The sequence below is a fragment of the Podarcis melisellensis genome, assembly GCF_964234715.1.
Source record: "Podarcis melisellensis genome assembly, chromosome: 8".
Lineage (NCBI taxonomy): Eukaryota > Metazoa > Chordata > Lepidosauria > Squamata > Lacertidae > Podarcis > Podarcis melisellensis.
Window position 1 is genome coordinate 40459774 of NC_138540.1, and position 25306 is coordinate 40485079.

The 25306-nt window shown below is 46.6% G+C and overlaps 1 long non-coding RNA gene across 1 annotated transcript; it reads left to right on the plus strand.

The window, feature by feature from the left end:
• Positions 1–5397: 5397 nt before the first annotated feature.
• On the plus strand, positions 5398–25306 carry LOC309375686. The gene is made up of 3 exons (XR_014171005.1): positions 5398–5755; positions 13407–13507; positions 23001–25306. It is a non-coding gene; the product is annotated as an uncharacterized lncRNA (long non-coding RNA).

The window sequence follows — 25306 nt, forward strand, 5'->3', positions numbered from 1 at the left end:
GTATGGCTTTTGTAATGATTTGTGATTTTGAGTATGTAGTCCAGATGTGGCTATTCTGACTGGGGCTGATGGGAGTCTTAACAGCAACCAAAGGGCTACAGGTTCCCCACACCCAATGTGACAACTGTTACTAGAGCTAAATTTAACACCTACTTGTTGTAGCATGGAGGAATTCTCCTGGTTCTGAAATCTAGACTATACTGCTTTGGAAGGTAGAAGGCAGAACAGAGCCTGGAATATGAATGCATCGTTATCTGAAGTTGCCACTTTTAAAATTTCTGCTCTCAGGAAACAGCCTTCATTTTGCCCTAAACCTTGGCCTGGCATGCAGTTGGCTGGGCCCACCCTCCCTCTTTGTGTAATGATCTGAAGTCCTCTGATGATGCCAAATGATGAGTGTGTGTTGAGTGCAGTGCATAGAGGAGATTTTAATGTAGTGGCAACTTGCATTTTATTGTCAATTGGAAAACATTCTACAGATGGAGATATTGCTTGGCTTGCATTTAACTAACAGCTTTGCTGATACTCATGTTTAGGTTGATTGCTCAGAAAAGGGCAGAAGGCGTGATGGGCCAATCGAGTCAAAGGCATAATGCAGGTTGCCTCTTCTCTCTGCTTTTCAAACCCTGTTAGCATTACCTTTATTTTCTGCTCACAGGGGTTCCCACTAAGTGCACTGAAATACTGGCTTCCAAAGTTTGCTACACTCTGCTTCCTTCCCAGATATGTGGGCTTTATAATCACCTGGGCACATGAAAGCAGCATTGCGTGCTCTGCTAATGGCTTCTGAAAGGAAAGCATCATCTGACTTCTGGATTCTTATTATTTATTTGAAAGATTTATAACCTGCCCTTTCATTTGCATTGCTCAGAACAGCTTACAACAATGATTAAAATGCAGGCCTACAGTTGAACAATATAAAAGGTGTTATGCTGTCTTCAGTGTAAGGTTTTCCCAGCTGGGGGATGGAGGTGGAAAGGGATCTTAAACATTTATTAAGGTAAAATTTACATTCATTGCTCTTCCCATTTTTGCCCCTGGCACTGCCAACCACTGCTATATGACCCCTCAAAGGTTGCCCAGCAGGAAATATGGCCCTCGAGCTGAAAAAAAAAGGTTCCCCAGCTTTGGTCTAATCAGACTGGCAGTGTCTCTCGATTAAGTTTTCAGACACTATAGCCACTAATTTATGGCCCTTCCAGGTGAACAATCACAGTGGCAGTGAGTGAATAGATCAAGGCACTTTCACAAAATCCGTAGGAGCGGCCTTCAAATCCAACTGAAGTCCCAGCACTTGCGAAGTCACAGGAACTCATTAGGAAAGTCGTAATGCATCATTGATCCACTCTCCCCCATAATGCTAGTTTGTAAAAAGCTGTGGTCGTCCACTGATTAATTGAACAGAATATGCCCAGGCACGCAGCCTTTGCAAACTCAATGAATCATTCAGACGCCAGCCTCTGCATTACCCCAGAGACGAGGAATGTGTTGATTTCCTGGGAAATGCTTTGGCTTGATAAGGAGGAGGAGGAGGCCATACCCCCCCCAGACACTCAAGTATTTGTGTTTTGCTTTATTTAGTCATATCTTGGGGATCTGAAGCTCACTCACTAGGATGTCTTTTTGTTTAGGAGCTGCTGCCGTTTCTTTCTGGCAGGGATCCCAGCTACATGTGAGGCAGGGTGCGTGTAACAGCTGAGGCTCCCCTGCCACCAAGATGCAGTAACAGTGGAAAGTTTTGCCTGCTGACATTTCTCTTCTGTCACGCACCTGTTCAGAGCCACAAGGGACCAGAGTAGGTCTTACATAGCAACCATATTTTTGTGAGCTTTAGGGGCATCTAATGTTCCTAATTATCTGAGCAGGACCATTCCAGCTTGCTGTTGTTACAGAGTGACGGCGGAGTGGCTTCTGTGTATTCATTCAAAGGCCTAAAGCTGCCCCATATCAAAAACCTGGGGAAAGAACCAGCCTTGCCTTTGTAAAACAAAGCTCTTTCCTAGCACGCCTGTGTTTATTCAACGTATTAAAAGTTACCAGATTCTTTTTACTGATCCTTGGGGGAATGATTAAATAAATGTTACCACTATCCCGCAGAACCCTGTGCTTCCTTTCCACCTGCTTTTGGATCTCCAAAGCAATTGCTGACTACAGTAAACTCCATGCAAAACCCACATTACAATAATAAAATGCCACTTTAAAATAAGGTAAAGATTAGAACATAGTAAGAGCCCAGCTGGACCAAGTCAAAGACCCACCTAGTTCAACATCCTGTTCTCACAGGGGCAAACTAGATGCCTCTGGGAAGCCAGCGAGCGGAGTATGAGTGCAATGGCACTGTCCTGCTCACGTTCCCCACCTGCTGATATTCAGAGCCATACTCCCTCCAACACTGGAAGTAGGACACAGCCATCATGGCTTGTAGCTGTTGATAGCCTTATCCTCAATGCATTTCTCTAATCCTCTTTTTAAAAGCATCGATCCTGTGGTAGTGAATTCTGTAGTTTAACCATTCACAGTGTGAATAAGGTACGTACTTTTATCTGTCCTGATAAAAGTTTAGCTTCTTTGGATGGCATGGCTAAAATAAACTTAGTCCTCACAAGCCCAGTGAAGAATTTGCTTCCTAAAGGTTAGAGGTGAGCCACTGGTGTAAGTCTCAAGGGGAAGAGCATGTCACATAGGGGAGCCACCACCAAAAAAGGCCCTGCTGCTTGTGCCTGCCATGGACCATCACATCCATGGAGTGTGATCCTCAGTTATTTGCCATAAGGTCCCACGGCAGAGAGTTATTTGAAAAAATCATTAAACAATCACAATTGCAAAACTTATAATAACCAGAACAGTGCAATTAAACAAATGAGGTGTGTCCCACAAAACAACTGTCAAAAGCCAGGGGAAAGAGGCAAATCTTAAAAAATGCAGCGAAAACTATCAAATGGATGTGTCAGATGCACCTGTGCAAGGAGACAGTCCTACAGTGTAGGGGCCACCACAAAGAAGACCCTCTCCTGGGCTTCAAGTCATATGCATAGAGGTAAAGGACAGGGGTGTAAAAGTTGGAGTTAAATTCCAGCGGAATGGAACAGGAAACCATTCAGCTACTTTTCTCAGAATAGACCCCTTGAAATTAATGCGCATGACTAAGTTAGGTCCATTAATTTCAATGGGTTCTACTCAGTAAAGCTTAGCTGTGTCTCTCTTCAGACCCAAACAAACAGAATGTAACTTTTGGATAAGCTGCAATTCAGCAGTATCACACTGGAGTTTCCCTTCTCAGTTTCCTTGTTCCGTGATAGCTACCTGAAGGCCTGTAACATAATGGCCTGGTACATTATGAGACCCTCTCTAAAACAGCTGCCATGCAGAACTTCTGTACCCAGAAAAGAAAAGAAAAAAGAAATATGGATCTGAGCTGCCATTTAGTGCATGAATTCTCAGCCACAGAGCCTATGGAGTAATAGTGAACACTATTTGGCGCATGGGGCAGTTCAGTGGCAGAGCATATGCAGAAAGTCGAATGCCCAAAATTCCATCCCGTAAATGACCCAGATATCCACATATACATTTTTATTTAGGACACAGCTCAGTGATGGAGCAGCTGCTATACATGCAGATGGTCTCATGTTCAGCGCCTGGCATCTTCAGTGAAAAGGATCTGGTAACAGAGAATGGGAAAGATTTTTTTTTTCCCTGCCTGGAGAGTCACTGCCAATCATAGCAGATTGGGGATGGGGAACTTCTGACTCTCCAGATGTTGTTGGGACTACAACGCCCATCAGACCCAGATAGCATGACCAATGGCCAGGGATGATGGGAGTTGGAACCCAGAAACATCTGGAGGGCTGCAGGTTCCCTACTCCTGCAGTAAACAGTACTAAGCTGGGTTGACCAATGGCCTCTTTTCAATTACGATGACTAGCAAAGAAAGCGAGCCTGTGCAGGATTAAAGGAAGCTGCCTTATACTGAGCTGCACCATTGGTCACTCCATCTAGTCCAGTACTGTCTACACTGACTGGCAGCGGCTCTCTAGGGTTTCAGGCAGGGAGGTCTTTCCCAACCCTGCCTGGAGATTCCAGGAATTGAACCAGAGACCTTCTGCATGCAAAGCAGATGCTACCACTGAGCTGTGACCTTTCAGCTATACATTTCCTACATTACTGTGGGGAAAATGCAAATGGAGTAACTAATCCGGTGCCTACCAATGCTTTGGACCACAATTCTGTCTTGTGGGCCAAATCTGACCCTCATTTGGCTGGCAAGCTCTGTCCCACAAACAATGGGCAGCTTCCTGCCCCACCCCCAACACCATATGTGATGTCAGATGCAGTGGCATAGTGTGGGGGGTGCAGGGGGGGCCGGCCGCACTGGGCGCAACATCTGGGGGTTAGGGTTAGGGGGCGCAAATCCACGGGTTAGGGGGCACAAATTACTTGCCTTGCCCCGGGTGCTGACAACCCACGCTACGCCACTGGTCAGGTGTGCGTCAGGTAGGCACTTGGCCGGATCATGTAGCTGGTTAACAGGATTGAACTCCCAAGCACATCAACTGATGGATGAGGCATTCAATCCTGCTTGGGTTGGGTGCCCAAGAAAGTTCTCTGCAGGAAGTCTCTGGTGCACTGGGACCCTGCAGAAAGCAATACTAAGCTCTCTCTTTTCATCAGCTGAAATGGGGGGAAAGATAAAGATCTGACCGACTAGACCAAAAAAATTCCCCCACCCATGGCTTAGGTGGGCACTCCAGCAAATGAACTCACCTTCCAGGACAGCCCAAGTGGCTTCAGTGGTCAAGGGCCATGTACACACCACATATTCAAAGCACATTTTCCCTTACCCACAAGAACATAAGAAGAAAATGGCCAGCTAGTCCAGCATCTTGTTCTCACAGGGGCCAATCAGATGTCCCACAAACAGGACCTGAGCCCAACAGCCCTCTCCTCTCCTGTGGTTTTCAGCAACTGGTGTTCAGAAGCAGACTGGAAGCAGCGCACAGTCAACTAGCAGAGATCTAAAGCCTAATCCTCTGTGAATTTGTCCAATCCTTTTTTTTTAAAGCCATCCACGTCAGTGGCCATGTTGAGTTCCCCCAAATAATCATGGGAACTGTAGCCTCTTAAGGGTCCTGGGAATTGTAGCTCCACTAAAGGTTAACTGTAACTCCCAGGATTCTTGGGGAGGAAAGTGCTTTCAGTATATGGTGTGTGCCCAGGTTTCTTGAGCGCATTCGCCTGCCTGGTGGTGCCAGCTGGGTCTCTCCACACCCACCTCCGCATCCCTCCCATCCTCAGCTTGCTTTGCCTTCTCTCGCCAGCTCTGTATGTTATTATATATCTCGGGATGCACCAGCAAGTTAGCCATCCTCCCGCAGCTCTTGGCAGAGACCAGCAAAGGGAGAAGCCCTTTGGCCAGGCATTGCGGCAGCTGCTGAGATGAGGCTGGAGAGAGGGAGGGGTGGAAAGGCGAGGAGGGGGCACACAGTGCCTGGTAGCCTCCGCCCCTCCCTCCCTCTCTCTCTGCTGGCCCGGCCAAGAGCTGGAGGTGGTCCCCGAGACAGCAATATGTAAATCGCCCTGGTCCTGCCTCCGACTCCTGCCAGCTGCAATCATCTCCCTCTCGCTGGGCTGGCAGCGATGTCAGGCGCTGCAACTGGGAGAAGCAGCAGCAGCAGAGCCGGGGCTGGGATGCCGCCGGCTGCCACCGAGGCTGGGCTGGGGCCACTGGAGGGGAAGGCGGCGGCTGCCTGCAGAGCTGGTGAGTTGCTGCCCCCCAAGAATCTCGAGGAGGAAGCTCCTGCCCCTCCCTGGCGCGCTCTCCCTCCTTCTGGTATTTTCATGCTTGCTGGTTTGGTTTCAGGGCTGAGTGGAAAAGGATAAAAGCCCTTTCTAAAACTTGGATGGGAGAGTTAATCCTGCTGCTGCGGCTGCGGCTGCTGTTTCTCCCTGGCTCAGTACCACCACCACCTGCCCTCTTTAGGAGCCGCTTGAGTCTTGGATTCAGCCTGGAAGCTAAGGCTGTGGGTTCTGATCAGGAAATCAGGGAGGCTGCAAGACTGAGGGGCTGCCCTCTCAGCTTCAAGAACCTTGCCTTGGTTTTTGTTCTGAATTTGTGTGGGGTCCTGCCCGTCGCATTTTCGTGGCTCCTTTGCGACCACGATCACCATCATCACCACCATCATCACATATTGTTATTATCGTTGCAATTGGAAAGGCTGTAGCTCAGGGTCAGAGCATCTGCTTTGCATGCAAAACATTCTAAGTTCAACCCCTGTGTCACTCATACTGAGTGAGAAGGACCAACTGTCTGGCTCGATAGGACGCAGCTTCCTATGTTCCTGTTCAGATCAATGAGGACTAGAATCTTACGTTCTCTTAATGGCATAGCTCAGTGGCAGAGCATCTGCTAGGCATGCAGAAGGTCTGAGGTTCAATCCCTGGCATCTCTAGGTAGAGTTGGGAATGTCTCCTGCCTGAAATCCTGGAAATCCTCTGCCAGCCAGCAAAGACAATGTAGGGCACTATAGACCAGTGCTCACCCGTTATAAGGCAGCTTCCCATGTGGAACCTGCAGCAGAACGTTTGCTCTTGTTCTGGGTGCCAGCCAGTCAGCCATGCCCTTTTACACAATACTCCATTCCATTTTCAGTCCCGATCTTTTACCCTAACAGACATTCAGGAAGACCAATGAGCATACTCAATTCTAACTGAGTTGTATGAGGGTGGTTTCCCCCTAAAGTTTTTCTTTTTGGGGGGGGATATTCTTCTGCAAACCTTTGTGCTCTCTTCTGATGCTTCCCTCTTGTGTGTGGAAGGGTACCATTTTGGCTCCATGTGGATTGGTGGTGGCACTCATAAACAAATGAGTTTGGTTTTAGTATGCATGGGATGCTAATTAGTGTTAGGATTGTGGTTATATGCCCCACTTTATGGGGTTCAAAGTACTTTCCACACATTATCCCAAGGCTCTAACCTGGTGGCAGTGAGGGGGCCCTTCTCAGTGATAGTACCCCACTTATGAAACTCCATCCCAGGTGAAATCAGAACATTCTAGGTATATTCAGGCACAATTTGAAAACTCACCTTCTTTGTCCAGATCCAGGATCATGCTACACTTGATCTTAGCCAAAAGGCCGAGAAGCGATCATGATTGGTGTAAATGTGGTATTTTCTGCAGCTATTGATGCAGATTTTTTTAATCATTGGGGTTGTCACCAGATAAGTTCTACTCAGAGTAAACTCATCAAAATCGTGAGTAATTTAGTCCCATTGATTTCATTGGGTCTACACTCCTTGGATACAGCCCTTTTTAAACAAACAATGAACCTGTTTTCATAATTACAACAACTCAGCAGGGTGGGCAATTATTCCCATAATGCAGCTTGAAGGGGAGGAGATGTGAAGGAGATGGAGAGAAAGAAAAACTTTGCCCATATAATCTGCCTTTAAAGCACATCTCACCACAAAGAATCATGGGAATTGTGGTTCTGTGAGGGATAAACTACAATTCCCAGCACCCATAACAAACTACAGTTCCCATGGGGTTGTCCCTCTGTAAGGGTGCTTTGAATGTTTGGTGTGTATGCTGTGAGCTAATGGCAGGGATGCACTTTGAACCAGGGATTCACTGCTATTACCACACCCGCTAATAGGTACAAATGATTGTATTCAACTAAGTTCTTCTCAGAACAGATCCAGTAAACCAATGGACATTACTCACATAGGCACCTACATCCCAGTGGGTTGTCTGAGTAAAACTTAGTTGGATACTACCCAAAGCTTTGCTCATTGCATGTTACTATGCTGGAATATAAGCTCAGTTAGGGTTGTAAATCAATTCAGGGTTGGGGGGGGGGCATATATGTGGAAAAGGAACTATATACCAGAATCTTATCCTTTTAAGCACCATTTATAAGCCAGAGATGTGTAACAGGCATGATGTATTGCTCTTACCTATGTCCTGCTTGTTTCAATGGGCTTGCAGAGAGGAGAGGTTCCCTGTATGAACAGCAGTTGCTTCTAGGATATTATCAATGGACAAATATTTCCGGTAGCTTTTCAAAGTCTCCTCCGTCCCCTCATTTTCTGGTCTCTTTTATGAGATAAGAATGTTTGTGGATCTGCCCTTTCAGAAAATTAAGTGGTTAAAAACGAGTCTATTGATATTCACAGTTGTTTTATGTAGCCTCATTGATTTTGGGTAGCCTTGCCAAGCCAAAAAGTTGTTTGCTTTCTTACACAGGCAGTGAGTGGACCAGGACTGAATGGGATTTTAGAAAGCAAGGATACAATTGAGAGCATGGTCTTGTTCCATCTTCATGATGCCTTTGGAAATAATCTTTCTCTCTTTCTTTCTCATGGGCCAACCGCTTTGTAATTTGTCTGATTTTCAGTTCCTCTCCAAAAGGGTGGGTGTTGGCCCATCGCTAGCCATTAATCTGTTGATATTGATGGCAAGACTGAGTTGGTCATTGGACAAGAGGGACACTTGTCCTAAGAAAGGATACAAAGAGCTGGAGGGTGGTGGCAAAGATTTCTGGAAATTATTGTGCAGGGAAAGTTTTTAAGAAGAAAACTGGTGCAAAGACCATGATGTCCGTAGATGTATTCACACCCAGTTCTGTATGTCCTCTTCAGAACTGGCAAAGCAGGTCCAACTTTCTCTTCATGTCGGAACATGAGTGGGGACTGGATGCACTATTCCAGGTTTCCTCAACCTCGGCCCTCCAGATGTTTTGAGACTACAATTCCCATCATCCCTAACCACTGGTCCTGCTAGCTAGGGATCATGGGAGTTGTAGGCCAAAAACTTCTGGAGGGCCAAGGTTGAGGAAGCTCTCACTATTACAATACTGATTGTCACATGGTCCCTACATAAATATGCTCTCTCTTCCTGGAACTGAGGGTTGATTTTTCAGGGATAGGGGATAGGGGAGTGCAGAGATTTTACTTTGACAAATTTAATGTTATTTGCTGAAAGCGGGATGGAACACCCTTAAGTGGAACCACAATGTAAAACAAATTAGAAGACAAAATAAGTGGGACCTGAAACAAAATGTCTCACTGTGGAGAGATCCTGTCCAGGATTCTGACTAGCCAGCCTCGTCCTTTACCTGAATTACTCTGTCCATCCTCCTCAGTCAGCATTTCATACCTAGAAAACATTAAGCTGTTTTGTGGAGGGTTCCCCCTGTAGGCATTGTTATTTTCCCCGCCTCTAGAGATTTTACTTCTGCAAATTTTTAGCATCCCTCAAAAAACCTGGTGAAACCTCATTTTATGTGTGGATGGTGCCAGTTGGCTACATAAGAATCCATACCCAGAGAATGATTTAACTTTTGTGACCTCAAGGGATTACATCCTGCTGGGAACAGGATCACACAGGCAATGCAGGATTAAATCCTCTCTTCCTGCCAATCAGTTGCTATCACCAGTGATGTCAGCTGATGGGCAGGTGGTCATGGTTTGGGGGGAAATGACCTGTCAGGCCCACAGAAGTCAGACGTTCCCCACCCCTGATCTCAGTGGTCAAGCTGGGGTATAAGGGTTTATTTACTTATTACTAAATATTCTGCCCTTCCTCCCAAAAAAGAGGTTGGGGCAGCCAGAGATAACAGATATTAAGTGTGGTTCAGAACAACTGAAGATTGGTCTTTTCACTGACAATGTGATGTTAATTCTTGGGAATATATCTGGGTGTAAGATTAGCTTGAATAAATAAAACAAGAATAATTTCACATGTTCAGCATGTCATTTGACTTGAGGCCACCATGACAATGTAAGTCTATCAAACTACCAGAACAGGTTGCCCTGAAAAACTCTGGAATCTTTCCTTTGTGTGGAGATGGGTTCATATTCCAGGATATATGAACCCTGAGTCAATTACATCCGGTGCCCCTTGCCAGCTCCATCTGGGGGCTCTAAAGTATGAGGAGCATGATGTCAGTTTCCACCCCTTTTCATGAGGAAAGAACATCAAGTTGCATATCAAATAAAAGCCACTTTTTATAATTGGTTGAGGTGATGCCCAATGCCAGCATGATAGCAGCTATTCAGAAGTTAATGATTAAATGCAAACCTGCATCTGTAAGTCATAGAGCTAAACCTTCTGATATTGACACAAGTTCTCCTTACTATACCATCCAATAAAGATAACAGATGTGGAAAATATTCTGCTAGATTGAACCTTGCAGAGATTTCGCTGGGCCAAAGCCCTGCTCAACATTCAGCTGGGCTTGACCTGGCAATAGAGTCACAGCGGGGAGGGTTAGATCAGACAATGGCTATGGAAACAAATGGGGCTGAATTTCATCAGAGACTAGTCTACCTTTTGTTGAAGTGCACTGCCTCAACTCAAACATCAGTGAGTGCTGTGGATCTATTAGCTATTGTTAGGGATGTTAAGTTGGCAGAAGTGAGTCAGGAGCCCCTAGTTATCGAGTGGCTGTTTTCCCCACCACTTTTTTGCACTCTGCAATCAAATCCTTAATAATGTAAAGAAGGGTTTCTCAAATGCAGTCAAGCTCTCCTCCTTTTCATGAAAAGTCCAGCATTATTATTTTTTAAGAAGTGTCTTCTACAAAATCAAGCCCTCTGACCCCCTTCAAAGCTTGGTGCTATATGATGGCTTTTGGAGAGGATTAAATGGATTCATGGAAGTGGGTAAGTCTATCAAGGGTTAGTAGTCACAATGGCTAGCAGGCTTGCCGATCAGAAGGTTGGCGGTTCGAATCCCCGCAATGGGGTGAGCTCCCATTGCTCGGTCCCTGCTCCTGCCAACCTAGCAGTTCGAAAGCATGTCAAAGTGCAAGTAGATAAATAGGTATCACTCCGGCGGAAAGGTAAACGGCATTTCCATGTGCTGCTGTGATTCGCCAGAAGTGGCTTAGTCATGCTGGCCACATGACCCGGAAGCTGTACACCAGCTCCCTCGGCCAGTAAAGTGAGATGAGCGCCGCAACTCCAGAGTTGGCCACGACTGGACCTAATGGTCAGGGGTCCTTTACCTTAGGCTTTTAGATTCTGTGTTGTGAGTGGTGTAAGTACAATACAGCTACACAATGCAGCCCCTGCAGATGATGTCCAAGCTACCCACACTCATTCACCTTGAAAGAGGAATGGATTTGAGCCTCTTCTCCTATAAGTACTTAAGGAGAACCCTGCTGAATCTGGCCAGTGGCCCATTGAGTCTGTAACTGGGTCCTCACAGGTGTCTGAGAGAAGCTCACAAGCAGGATCTGAGCGCAACAGCACACTCACCTCCTGCAGTTTCCAGCAACTGGTATTCAAGAAGCATATTGCCTCCGACGGTGGAGGCATGCAACAGCTTGTCAAGGCATGAAATGAACTGCAATTTCCTGCCAGAACACTTGGGAACATAGGTAAACGTCTTACACCAAGTTAGGCTAATTGGTCCATCCAGCACAGTATACCACGAGTGTGGAACCTTTTTGGCTCCACAGGTCAGATCATTATCAGGATCTGCCTCACAGGCCAAGTTTGACAGTGGGTAGGACTGCCCACATGCCAGTAGCATGATGGCATTAAGTCATCACATCCTGTCCCCCCCCCTTTTAAACCTGGTTGTCCCACCTTCCCTTTTAAGCTCAGTCTTGCTGTGATCTTAAAGATGGAGGGAAAGAGACTTCTAAGGGCTTTTGCAAGACTTGCAAAGGACTGTGGGGGTTCTCCTCTCTCTCCACCCCCTTAAAAGGGAAAGCAGGGGGAGTTCTATGCTGACTGGTGGTGGCTCTCCATGCTATAGCCCCATTTGAGTCCTGTTGCCAAACAAGTAGGGGCCAGGAGTCTCCAAGGAATGCTTGCCTGAGAGCAGAATCCACATACAAGTCAAGACAGTCCAAGGTCAGGAAATTCACATGATCACAGAGCCAAGGGTCCAGTTCACAGGTCAGGGAATCCAGAGGGAGAGCAGGCAGCAGCAAAGTAAGGGGCAGGAACTACAGCCACTCTTTCCAGCATTTTAATGTTGTTGAGAGCTTGGCTTAAGAAGTTGGGAGGCAGCTGGTTCTCATTGGTGCCTTCTGCTCTGTGATCTAAGGCCGGTCAGGTGCAGGTGGAATCACTTGGCCTTCTCACGGTTCAAGCTGCTGTTCAGCAGGTGAAGCTGCCCCCTGGCCCACGACACTCCAGGGTTTCAAACAGGAAGTCTTACCTAGTCCTACCTGGAGATGTCAGGGATTGAAACCAGGACCTTCTGCATGTGAAGAAGATGCTCTGCCACTCTGTTACAGCCCTTCCCCACTAAGATGCCTGAACAAACTTGACCATTGAGCATGCTAAATGACTGCCGCACACCCCACCATGTGCTAGGAGGAGGAGAATTAAGCTGGCTAAAGGTTAGAAGCTTTAATTACACATTTTTAGTTGCCTTAAAAATTAAATTGCCCAAAGGCTTCAGGATGGGGCAGTCTATGTGCTGAAACGTATCCTTTGACCACATTGCCTCTAGAGGAGTGTGTGTTCACCCCAAGGTGGCCTGAATTTTATACTACCTGCAACTCTTAAAACCAAGGTGTATATGTAAATAACAGTATTATTATTCTGCTTATGGTCTTTATGTTTGCTGCTCAGGGAACAGCTGTAGTGCCAGAAACTAGGATCAAGTAACAAGAGGAGGCCAAACCCTATCAAAGAAATAAAGAGGGAAGCTTACAAAGATTTTTCTGTGGGAGGCTCCAGATTTCCTGATCTTGTTTCCAGAATTGCACCAATGCATTAGCAGTCTGCCTTTTGTCATTTCCAGGCATTGCAACAGTTTTTCAGTTAGCATCTCCTTTTTTGCACATTATGGTTGGGCACAAGAATGTAGGCATGTCTGATTAAATCGCAGCATAAAATGCTACCAGGATGCAATCATACCAAGGTTATTTTTATACTTTTTTTTTACACTCAAAGTGCCAGGGTACATCAGTAACCATAGACAGTTAGGTATAGGGGCTACAGAAGGTCTCCTACCTCCTGCTATAAATGAAAGGGATAGAATGATGCAAACTGCACACCTGCCGCTTAAATTTAGAAATTTTCCTAACTGGGGCAGAATGCAGGTGAGAGCAAACTCACGGGGCAGTAATAGAGCACAGGAAAATCTTCTCATCCCTAGAAATAAACTAGCTGCTTATACAAAGTATAAAAACCTGCAGCGATTGGTCACAAGTGTGTGTTATGTATGTATGTATGTATGTATGTATGTATCATGTGCTAAAGTTCCATTCAGGATAAAAGTTCCTATATAAATTGGAATGAATTTAGCTAGTTTAATACAATGCCATGGCATCCATTGATGGTTTTCTGGAGCTAAGTGTGGACACACTATGTTCTGAATGCAGCTAGATTTCTTTCCCATCTTTTTAAAAAAATATATATATATTTTTTCTTTCTCAACTCTCTAGCACTAATGAGGCAAAGGACCAGATGTGGAAATTTGTGTCTTTAATCCATCCCACATGCTAAAAGGATGACATCATGGGACTTAGTCTCTCCTGCCTGAAAGGTAAGAAGCCATGTGATGTCTCCTTTATCCTGACTCAGGGATGGGAAACCTGTGGCTCCCCAGATGTTGTTGGCCAGTGGTCAGGGAAGGTGGAAGTTGTAAACCATCAACATCTGGAGGGAACCAAGCTTCTCCACGCTCTGCCTAAACCCACAACTCCATGGATGTATGAGGTGGAGTGGGGGGCGCGTTGTTGTGCTCTTGGGACCATGATTATTTTCAAAGGGGTTTGGGGGTTTTTTGCCAGAAAGATGGAATAATATTCAACAGCCTATAAACAGCTTGATGCTATCCACACCACATTTAAAGTTACACTTTGAGGACAGATCCACACCCTACATTTAAAGCACACCCAACACACATTTAAGGCACATGCATCCCGCAAAAACCCTTGAGAACTGTAGTTTCCTCCCAACAGACCTCCAATTCCCGGTAACCTTAATAAATGTCTGTTGCCAGGATTCTACGGAGGAAGTCAAATGCTTAAAACGTGCATTGGGTGTGCTCTGAGAGCACAGTATGGATCTGCCCTCGAAGTGTATCTGGTTTGAAAGAAATCCGAGGGGAAGTGTGAATTCTTATCACTTGGAACAACATACATTGTCATTCAAATGCTACAAGTTTCCCACATGTGTATATGAAGCAGCCACCTTGCACTGACCGTTAGTTCATCTCTAGCTCAGGATTGAGTCACTACTGAGATCTCTTCCAGGGTTTCAGGCAAGAGTCTTTCACAGCCCTATCTGGAGATGCCAGGGATTGAAGCTTTTGAACATAGATGTTCAGATCTTGCTGGACTACAACTCCTATCATCCCTGGCCATTGGCCCTACTGGAGTCCAGCATCTTTTGGAGGACCATTCCTTGATCTAATGGATCAGGTCTTTAAAAGAGAAGGCTCTGAGTTGGACCAGACTTCCTCCCTGCCTCCCTTCTTCCCAGAAAACAGGCACGTGCCATCTCAGCAGCCTTGACTAAGGACAGGCAATCTGAGAAGAGAACTTTACGACTGCAGTAACCCAGGACATTTGGAAGGAACTCCAGGAGCCGCCTACAGTGTATTCCGCCACCGCCACCCCATCTAGTTAAAACCAAACTTGGCAGGAACCACCGGGCCCACTTACTCATCCGAGAAGCAAGGTGGAAGCGAACAATTGGCAGCAGTCAATTGCAGATGGGAGGGAAATAGGGCAGGGGAGGGTCTGTGCACTACATGGGTTGTCCCAGTTTCATTCCACTGGGCCTGGATTTATGCTGCGGTGCAAAGGCAGGGGAGTAGCAAAATTCTGCTTTCTGTTTGGCTAATGCATACGCTACAGTTAGTAACCCCTAATTGTTACTTGCTAGTAGGGTTGTAAGAAGGCAGCGATTTCCATTCCAACCTGTCTTCATCACAAGCGGTGCTGCTTCTGTTCTGCTGCAGTTCCACATCCGCCAAATTCAGAAGCTGTCCACCATATTACCTAATTTAGATACTTATTTCCACAAGTCCCGTTACTTACATGTAAACAAATGGCACAATTATTTCTGCACCATTCATTTCAATTTAAATGGGAATGAGGCCATAATCAATTTCATATTATTTGAAGGCAATGACAAATACTGCAGGATTGGTTCCCATCACAGACATGGGATAAATAAGCAAACGTTGGCAATTTCTGCTTCTGTTTCCGATTTCCATGGCATTCCCTGGCATCCCTACTCACCAGACATGCACAGAGCACTATGTGTGCCCCATTTCAACAACCCGGGGGGGGGGGTCATAAAACCTGCTAAGGGTTGTCAGGATGAAGCCAGCTGTTATAGACGTTCTTCTATCCATGAAGATGCTCTCTGTCCCAAGCTGGGGAAAGCACCATTCTCACAAATCAGCCTTGGCTTTTATTTTATTTTCAGTGTGCTCTGTTCTCTCACTGGGTAATCGGGGCAAGTGCTAAATATTGCATCACCCATTAGCTTTTACTGCTGCTTGGCCCCGATGCCAGCATGGGCTGTCAGCTTTAATGCCAAGCCAAAGGCCTGAGCACCTGCTGCCTTTCCTTCCCCAGGGGGGCTCCTCACACAGTGTGGGGCTGGGCCAGCTCCCTCAGGTAGCAGTGCTGGGGAGTGCATCTTGAAAGCAATCTCCCAGCGAGAAGGGGAGGGAAATGCACCCCCTCTGACACTTTGGAGCCATGGATTATTCATTCACTCTTTGGGCTGACATTCAGGTTAATAGGCTGTGGCTGCTCTGGCCCAGCTAGTCAAAGCCACAAATGGCCTGCAGGAACCCTTGTCCGCCCCATGGGAATGCCACCTCTCTGGCAATTGCTCCTGTGCTTCCAAAAGCAGTGCAGCAGACAGGTGGCACCTCTGAAACTGTGAGCAGCCAGCAGCCAGGGAGAGCTATACCAGTTGAATTTCAGACTAGCAGACCCTACACTCCATTTCCTATTTCCTGGTCCCTGAACCTGGTCAACTAACATTCCTATTTTGCACTATGTTTTCCTTTTGCCCCTGAGGGGCATCTTCTGAAAATTAAAGTGAGTATAAGTTGCTGGGGATTTTGCTGTTCAGGGCTCAGCCATCTCCTCCAGGTCTCTGGTCCTAAATGCAGGGTGTGGCAGATGCATTCTGATGCACCAGTGCATGTACTTGTACATTTGTATGCATGAACACTAAGTGGTATGCAGCCTACCGTTTCACACAAGGCATCTGCTGAGGTATATTCTGGACCCCTGCTAGCTAAAGAGCAAACAACTGGTTGCTTTTTAAAACAGCTTAGGACAGGGCTATTGCAGATTAAACAAATGCAGCATACAGTATATCAGGCAGAGAGAAGCTGTTGCTCAGCCCAGCAAGGAGGCTTCTGGCAAGACCCCAACCTATCCTAAACCAGCCCCCTTCCGCTTGCCTTCTCTCTTACAACCTTCCTGGGTGGTGCTGCTGCCCCTCCTCCTTAGTCTCAGCATTGCCCCTTGTACAACTCAGCAGGAAAGAGGAGGAGGAGGTTGAGGGCGGGGGCAAAACTAGAATGCGTTGGCTCTGCCTATCATGGGCTTTGGCTCTCCCTACTGGTTCGGCAACCCAGCCCCTACTGGCACCACTGGTGATGTTCCCCCTCCTCCTTTACTCCCCATTTTTCTAAACCTGATCACATCGCTTGCCCTTTTTGCACTTTTGCATCATCTCCTGGGAAGGAAAGACGTGAAAGGCCCAGCGAGAGATACAGAAATGCCGTTTTGCAGCAGCAGCTGCTGCAGCTGATGTTACGAAGGTCTCGTAAAAGCCGCTTCCGCAGAAGACCCCCTGGGAACCAGGCAGAAGCCTCCACACGACTCTTTGCAAGGAAACGGTGGGGGCGAGGGCGTCAGAAGTGTACTGGATATAAATAATATATGTTCAAATGCTTCCCTTGTGTCAGACACAGTGCCTTGGATATATGGCTCACGCACAGCCTCCTCATCTCTTCCCAGCTCATGAGCCAAAGTTTTCAGCTGCTTCAGTGAATTCCCAAATGCCCTCCTTGAAATGCTCCTTTCCACCCCCGTGGAATGTTCACAGTCACTTTCAAGTGATGCCATATGGGTCACTTGAAAAAGGACCTTAGATATAACCCCCCCCCACACACACACACATACCTGTCCTCTTTATTTCTACCATTTCACCTCTGTCCTTCCTTCAGGTAGGTCTGGGGCAGCACACATGGCTCCTCTTTTATCCTCACTGCAACCCTGTGAGGCGGGTTACACTGAAAGAGTAGGACTGACCCAAGATTTGATGTTGTTTAGTCGTTTAGTCGTGTCCGACTCTTCTTGACCCCATGGACCAGAGCACGCCAGGCACTTCTGTCCTCCACTGCCTCCCACAGTTTGATCAAACTCATGCTGGTAGCTTCGAGAATACCATCCAACCATCTCATCCTCTGTCGTCCCCTTCTCCTTGTGCCCTCCATCTTTCCCAACATCAGGGGCTTTTCCAGGGAGTCTTCTCTTCTCACGAGGTGGCCAAAGTATTGGAGCCTCAGCTTGGTGACCCAAGATTAGCTGATGGGAAAATATGACCAGGTGGAGATTTGAACCTGAGTTCCCTCCCCGCGCCATATAACCCCTTCAAAAATCTTTGCTCTACTTTAGTTCTTAGTGTGGACTCCATACAGCAAGGCTGAATTAGGGTAAGTTCATAAGAATTATGAGGGAGAAAGGCCCACAGTTTCAATTTCATTCAGCCATCTCTTTTTCTCTCTGTGTGTGCTATCCCAGAGATTGCTAATGTGGCACCCTGTGTGCACAGAATCCCACCCCCACTTTAAACAGTCATGGATTCCCCTAAAGAATCCTGGGAACTGCAATTTATTACAAAAAATACTTCTGTCTTATCAGGATTCAGTTTGCTACATGAGGTGGTCATCTGGGGATTTGGTGTGGGGACGGTTAAATTCACCAATATGTGGAGGCGACATCCAACTCCATTAGTGTGGTGGCAAGTTCTGAAGTGCAGCCATTCTCCTGAACAGTCGTGGCTCTCCAAAGATTATACAAGAACCTTATACAATAGTGATAATTAGGAATGCATTGCAATGATCAATGCAGTGTGTTGTCTCTGTGTGTTGCCTTTCCGCTATAGCCATGCTTCTCAAGCTATTTGAAGCGTTGGACCAGCAATTCCTACCCTCCCCGCCCCCAGTGTGCCAGGACCTGTTACTATAGTTGGCCCTGAAGGGTACCACTCAACCTGGGCTGTGGTGGAATTGTTGGGGAGTAGCAGTTGATGGCTCATGGGCTTGTACTGGTCCATGGACCATGACTTTGAGTAGCACCGAGCTAAATCTACTATATTCTGAGCATGTTCATGGGCAAATGATTTGGAGTGTTTCACTATCATCTTGTGTCTCGAGTTGTGTTTGCCATGAAGTTCCACTGCATGTGACAGAACTTGCGCACCATTCTCTTGAAACAGAAGCACCTCGTGTTTTCAGTGTTCCTAAATGCTTAGCTTTGGAGCCTACAGAACAATTCCTCCTTGCTGTTTCTCCCATGCTCCTTCTCCAGAGTGGCTCTAGGAGCCAATCCTCTGTGGCTGGTTCACCTCCTTTCACTCTGATTGGCTCCAGTCAGCACAAAGGTTGAGAAACCTTCCTCTCATTGGCTAAAAGCCCCCCTTCCATGCTGAATGGGTGGCTCTAGGATGCTGTAGACAGCGACCCTACTAGTATCCTGCTGCAGAAATAGTAATGGTCCTGCAGCTCTGGACCACTGCACTACTGCTCAGCTTTCTTTCTCTTTCCTCAGTCTCTTGTTTCTATCATCCAAACCTGGAAAAAACAACAACACCCAGTTAATATTCTCAGCAGGTCTCTGCTGTCAGTTTTGGACTGGACGAGGGCAAGCAAACTGAAGCTTACTCCAGAGGATAAGTTGGCTAAGGGATCTGATGTTTCGGGGATGCCAGCCTGTTTCGGATGGTGCTGTGCTTCCTCCCAAAACAGAAGCCTCACAGCCTTGTGAAGAAGACGCTGAGCTCCACATGGCTGGGGCCAAGCCCTTTATGAATAGCAATGCACTCCCATCTGGAAATGCATTTGTAAATCGCAACTCTCTTGGTGATGAGCTGCAGCCCTTAATGCAAGTCCATCCAGCAGCTGGGCCGAGAGGCCCTTATTGATTCCCAAAGAGTGAGGCCTGTTCCATCATCATTAATAACAGATGAGTCGAGCGGCTTTGGATGCAAAGCCCTACTGAGCCTGTTTCACCTAAATGCCGTTGAATGGCGAGCAGGGAGGGAGGAGAGGTGAGAAGGAAGGCTTTGGCTAGACTAGAGGCAGCCTAGCATGAGCGCCATTGAGATGGATGGGGCTGGAGCAAAAAGCACATCCACTGCTTTCATGCAGATCCCATTCATTACTTGGTTGGCATTCCCATGGGCAGCCAGCGTAGAGAGTGGTTAATGGACATAAGAACTTAACAGCCCTGCTGGATCAGGTGAAGGGTCCATCTAGTCCAGCATCCTGTTCTCAGCAGCCAACCAGATGCCTCTTCTGGGAAGTCTGTGAGCAGCACAGGAGGGCAACTGCGCTTTCCCCACCTGCAGTTCACAGCAAGTGCTATGCAGGGACACCCTGACAGTGGAGGAAGAGCACAGCCATTGTGGTTAGTAGCTACTGATACCCTTTGCCTCCATCTTTTACAGCCATTCAGGTTGGTGGCCATCACAGTTTCTTGTGCAAGTGAGTTCCATAGTTTAACTATGTGCTGCTCTGCGAATAAGTGCTTTATTTCGGCCCTCTTGAATCTTCCAGCATTCGGCTTTATTGGCTGGTCCAGAGTTCTAGTAAAGTGGTACCTTGGGTTAAGTACTTATTTTGTTCCGGAGGTCCGTACTTAACCTGAAACTGTTCTTAACCTGAAGCACCACTTTAGCTAATGGGGCCTCCTGCTGCTGCCGCGCCACCGGAGCACGATTTCTGTTCTTATCCTGAAGCAAAGTTCTTAACCTGAAGCACTATTTCTGGTTTAGCGGAGTCTGTAACCTGAAACGTATGTAACCTGAAGCGTATGTAACCCGAGATACCACTGTATTATGAGAGGTTTCTTTCCCCAATCTGCTTTCTATATGCCATGCATAATTTTATACACATTTGCTTCGGAATAAGTAAGTCCTGGGACTTGGATGGCACTGTGGGTTAAACCACAGAGCCTAGGACTTGCCGATCAGAAGGTCAGCGGTTCAAATCCCCGCGACGGGGTGAGCTCCCGTTGCTCGGTCCCTGCTCCTGCCAACCTAGCAGTTCAAAAGCACATCAAAGTGCAAGTAGATAAATAGGTACCGCTTCGGCGCGAAGGTAAATGGCGTTTCCATGCGCTGCTCTAGTTCACCAGAACTGGCTTAGTCATGCTGGCCACATGACCCGGAAGCTGTACGCCGGCGAGGTGAGCGCTGCAACCCCAGAGTCAGTCACGACTGGACCTAATGGTCAGGGGTCCCTTTAACTTTTAAGTAAGTCCTATACTGAGCCTTGTGGGACTGTCTTCTAAGTAGACAGGAACGAACTCCTGCAGATCTTGAAGCATCTGGAGAAAGGGAAGTCTGCCTTAAGGAAACCCACAGGCCCGAACCCCTGGCACCAACCCACTTTTACTTTTAATTATTATTAAATGCTTTTAATTCTTTTAAACTGTTTTTATTGATAGTATTAATGTTCCGTGTGAATCAGAGGTTTTATTACAATCGATCTGTACATAAATCTTGTTAAATAAATAAAATAAAACTTAGCCAAATCATACACAGGCATTGAAAGCAAGATTGTGTATGTATAATCACCCTGATACCCTCATGAGCACAAATCGTCACAAATGTCTGCTTTGCTGGCAGATTACAGCATGCATCCCATATGTGTCTCTCCAATGCCCACCAGAGGGCGACCTTGCAACATTTTTGGCTGCAAACTTTGCTAGTTGTAGGCAATTTGGTAGGGAAGGGGTCTGAGAAGGAAGGAAAGCACCAATTTATCAGTCTTCTCTTCTTCTTCTTTGGAGGGCAGCTTCTTCTTCGGAAGCGTCATTTGTATTCAGCGCCGCACAACAAACTAAATATAACCCAGGATCTTCTTTACCATGGTGATGGCACTGTGTCAGTTGACGCCAAACCTGGTGTATCCAAGCATGCTTTCACCATATGGCCCATCATTAGAAGGGCGAGGGAGGTGATCAATCTTGAAGCATTAGGGAACAGAAGACCTGCCAGCATCCTCAGGAGCAGAGCACATTCAGCTACAGCTGCAGAGGGGCAGATCTGACCTGACACACCAGCGATGGACGCATACTGTGGTGACAGTCAGTGCTGGATTACTCAATAGGCAAACTAAATATATGCTTATAGAGCACAAGCAAAAGCAGGAGCACAAAAAAGAGGTTTTTAAAATATTACCTTTGAGTTCAACAAGCCTTGAAATAGTCATCAGGAGAACAATCAGATATTTGTTAGACTTCCTTACACTGCACCCCACACTATTTCCCCCATTTTCCTCTTCTACTTTCATTAATTACCCCCACCTAAACCAGGGGGTGTCCTACCAAGGTAGATCAAAATAATGCAAGGGAACCTGATCCTGTCACATGCTGCACATGACATACATGCATGTACATTTCAGGACGCACGTAAATTCTAGGTGTATACAAGCATAGCAAATAATACTAAAAGTTTGGTATTGTTTTTATTTTGGATTACATTTAAAGGGCACCATCGTATTTCCAGTGCTTAGGGCCTCCAAAGGTCTTAATCTGGCCCTGAAAAGCAAAATTAAACAACCATATAACCAGGACTGGCCTTAATAGGAAGCTGCTTTATACTGAGTCAGACCATTGGTCCACCCTGCTCAATACCGTCTACATTGACTGGCAGTGGACATCCAGGGTTTCAGACAGAATCTTTCTCCAGCTCTCCCTGGAGACACCAGGGATTGAACCTGGGACCTTCTGCATGCAAAGTCAGATCCATGCCATACTGTACATTGAAAGCTCATTTATACTGCTTTAAAAGTCACAGCTTCCACCCAAATATCCCCTCTCAGAGCTGCACCTTTACCAAACTACAGTTCCCAGGATTCTTTGCGGTGGGGAGGCCATATGTCTCTAAATGTGGTTCAAATGTATGGAGTGGGTTTGTTCCTATACGGCTGGAAAGTGCAAGCTTTGGAAGTAAATGTTTCCTAAAATCTTTATCAGGGCCTGCCACCAAGGGCTCGGCCGTACTGTTTTAACGTGTAGGGTCAGCGCTTCCTGTCTCTTCATTAATTGCCTACTATCTGTATGACGTTCTCTGCCTTCCCACATTTTCTCATACCCCTCTCCTTTCAAGAGTATCCCTCGTATGAGGAAATCCAGACTGAAGGAGTGGAAAGTGTGGGAAGGCAATGTCACATAGCCAACAGAGAATTAACAGAGGTGCGGGAAGCTTATTATCCACTCACTCACTTCTTTCAGTTGGTAAGACAGCTATGGTCATTCCTGGAATGGGATAGCTTGACCACAATTGCCCATGCATTGGTAACCTTATGGCTGGATTACTGCAATGCACTCTGTGTGGGGCGACCCTTGGTCCAGAGCTGCAGCTGGTAGCAAATGTAGTGGCTAGGCTGCTTGTGGGGGCAAATTACTTCCAGCATGTAACACCCTGTTTGTGGAATTTGCACTGCTAATCTGCCTATCCCATATACACCCAGTAGATCACAGTTGCCCCTGAGAGAGTTTCTCTTGCAAGTTCCCACAATATCAGAAGCCCGCTTTGCACTAACTCGCAGTAGGGTTTTTCGTGTGGCTGCCCCATTCTGCAGAATAGCGTTCCTGCCGAACAGTCACACGTTCCTGTCGAACAGTCACACACTATCTGAGAAGGACCGACTCCTCTCTGTGACATAAAACACACACGCCCAATTTCCTCTGAGGAACAATGAACGTCAGAGGTTGCCACCTCCAAGAGAAAGGTAAATTCTCATTCTCTCTCTCTCGTTCCCTCAGGCTTTAAAACACACGTCAACAGAGGTGGCGGCAGCGGGGACATTCCTGTCATGGCTGACAAGCGCCTGAAAGTCCCAGACATTATTATCACGCCTCCTACCCCCACGGGGAAGGCGCTGTCGAGAGACACCAGGCAGGAAGGTGAAGACTCTCCACACAACTGCTGAGCCAGATGGTCTGGGATTTGGCCGCCCGCGGTGGGGCCAGAGGGACCTGGAATGTGAAGATGCCACTAAAAAGCCCGGTGCTGTGAACAGCTTGCTCAGGAACTCATCTGTGCCTCTGGGTTTCCCTAAGCCATCCTCCGTTTCCCTTTCCTCCTTCCTTTGCCTGGGTTTATGAAAAAATTATGAATGGATCTACATATACCTCACTGTTGGGACCTTTGCACTGTTAAAAACTGGCAGCCGGCGAGGAGGGCCTGATGAGGAATGAGCTGGGCCAATGGCATCTCGAGAGGAAGAGCTGCTCCAATGGATGAGGTTGGAGAGCTGGAAGGAGAGGAAAGGTCTTGCAAGTGGTGGCCCCCTGCCTCCAAAGTCCCTGCTTGTATCAAGCCTTTCCTTAGTGGTATCAGTCGGTCCAGCCAAATTACCGCAAGCCTGCCTTGGCCTAAAGCCCTGGTTGATTTGAGTGTAGCAAGATCACCAGTCCCTTTCTGCTGTGGAATGGATAGGCCATCGCTCAGTGGTAGAGCATTTGTCTTGCATGCAGAAGGTTCCTAGTTTGACACACACACACACACACACCAGGTATCTCCAGGTATGGCTGAGAGAGAACCCTGCCTGAAGTGCTGTAGAGCCTCTGCCAGTCAGTGCAGACAATATTGAGCCAGATGGGCCAGTGGCCTGAATCCATATAAGGCAGCTTCTTGTGTGGCTGAGCTCCTCTGTGCCACCAATAATACATTGGGAAATGTCCTTCAACAGGACCTGGCACTTTGGTGTGTGAGGAGAAGGGGGAGTAGTGTTTCTCCACTAGGAGTAAAGAAGCTCTAAGTTCGGCACTGGCAGTGACATAATAGCAAGAAGAACTGGCAGCATCTTACCATCCCATTTGTGAGGGACCAATACAATAATATTTGTGGCCACCATTTTGTTGTTTCTCTTCACACATGAAATTCCACAAGAGTGAGGAAAGTGGGAATACTACATTCCCTAAGGCAGGGGTAGTCAACATGGCGCCCTCCCAACGTTGTTGATCTCTAGCTCCCATCAGCCCCAATCAGCATGGCCAATGGTCAGGGATGATGGGAGTCGTAGTCCAACATCATATGGGAGGGGACCGCATTGGCTGATCCTGCCTCAAGGGAAGATTGAATCCTTCTTGTTAGAGCTTTATTTAAGCTAGTTTTTTTAATGTTTTAAAAAGGCCACAAAATGGTTCAGGCATAGCTGGGAGAACTGTTCTTCACTAGCAGGGAATTGCTCTCCACTAGCAATGTTACTGGCACTAGCCAATAGGATTCTGCGACCACAGCCTACAGCATGCAGACAATAACAACGGACGCATTCATGGGGGTTGTGGGAGTGGCAAGGTAATCCCATTTTCCCAGCCACAAAATATTTCTGTTTTCAGTGCTGAGGAAATGTGATCTTCCCCACAATTGAATACCATTGTTTTACAGAAGCCTTGTGGGATGTTGTGCACCACGGATGTCTGAAAACAATTGTGGATTTATTGCATGGGGATAATGGTTGTCTGTAATATGAGCTGAAAAAGAGAGTACATCAGTGTTTGATTCAATTAAGACTGACTGTATTTGATCAGTTTTTAATATGACTCATCCGTCCTTTCCCACAACCAAATCTTTAGGTTCAATATCAGGGAATCTCAAATAGCCATACAGATTTTGACTTGACTTCAGAAGCATCAAAATCTTCTCATCCATGCAGCAAATTAAACCCAATCAACCTCCGTACGCAATTGCAGAGCGCCTAGGATTCTTGCAGGCCCTTCTTATTAAATATCATTGTATTATTAGAGATGGAATGATTGTTGGAATGAGCATCAGATTATTGCATACCTAGATTGCTATCAGCTATGTAAGAAAATTGGATGTCATTTCCTGCCTTCCCCTTTTTTATAATATTTGAGAACCATACATTTAATTTCTAACATTATTTTTTAGAGGGATGCAAACATCTGAGTTTGGTGCAAGAATATTTTGTTTCAGCCTTAGCATGGATTCTAGACTTTGTGAGCTGGCATGGATGTTTGCTTCCAAAAAAATAAATAAAAATGTTTTCCAAGTCTCTGGGAGGGGAGGGATATTTATAAAGCATCATGGTTTTATTACACATAAA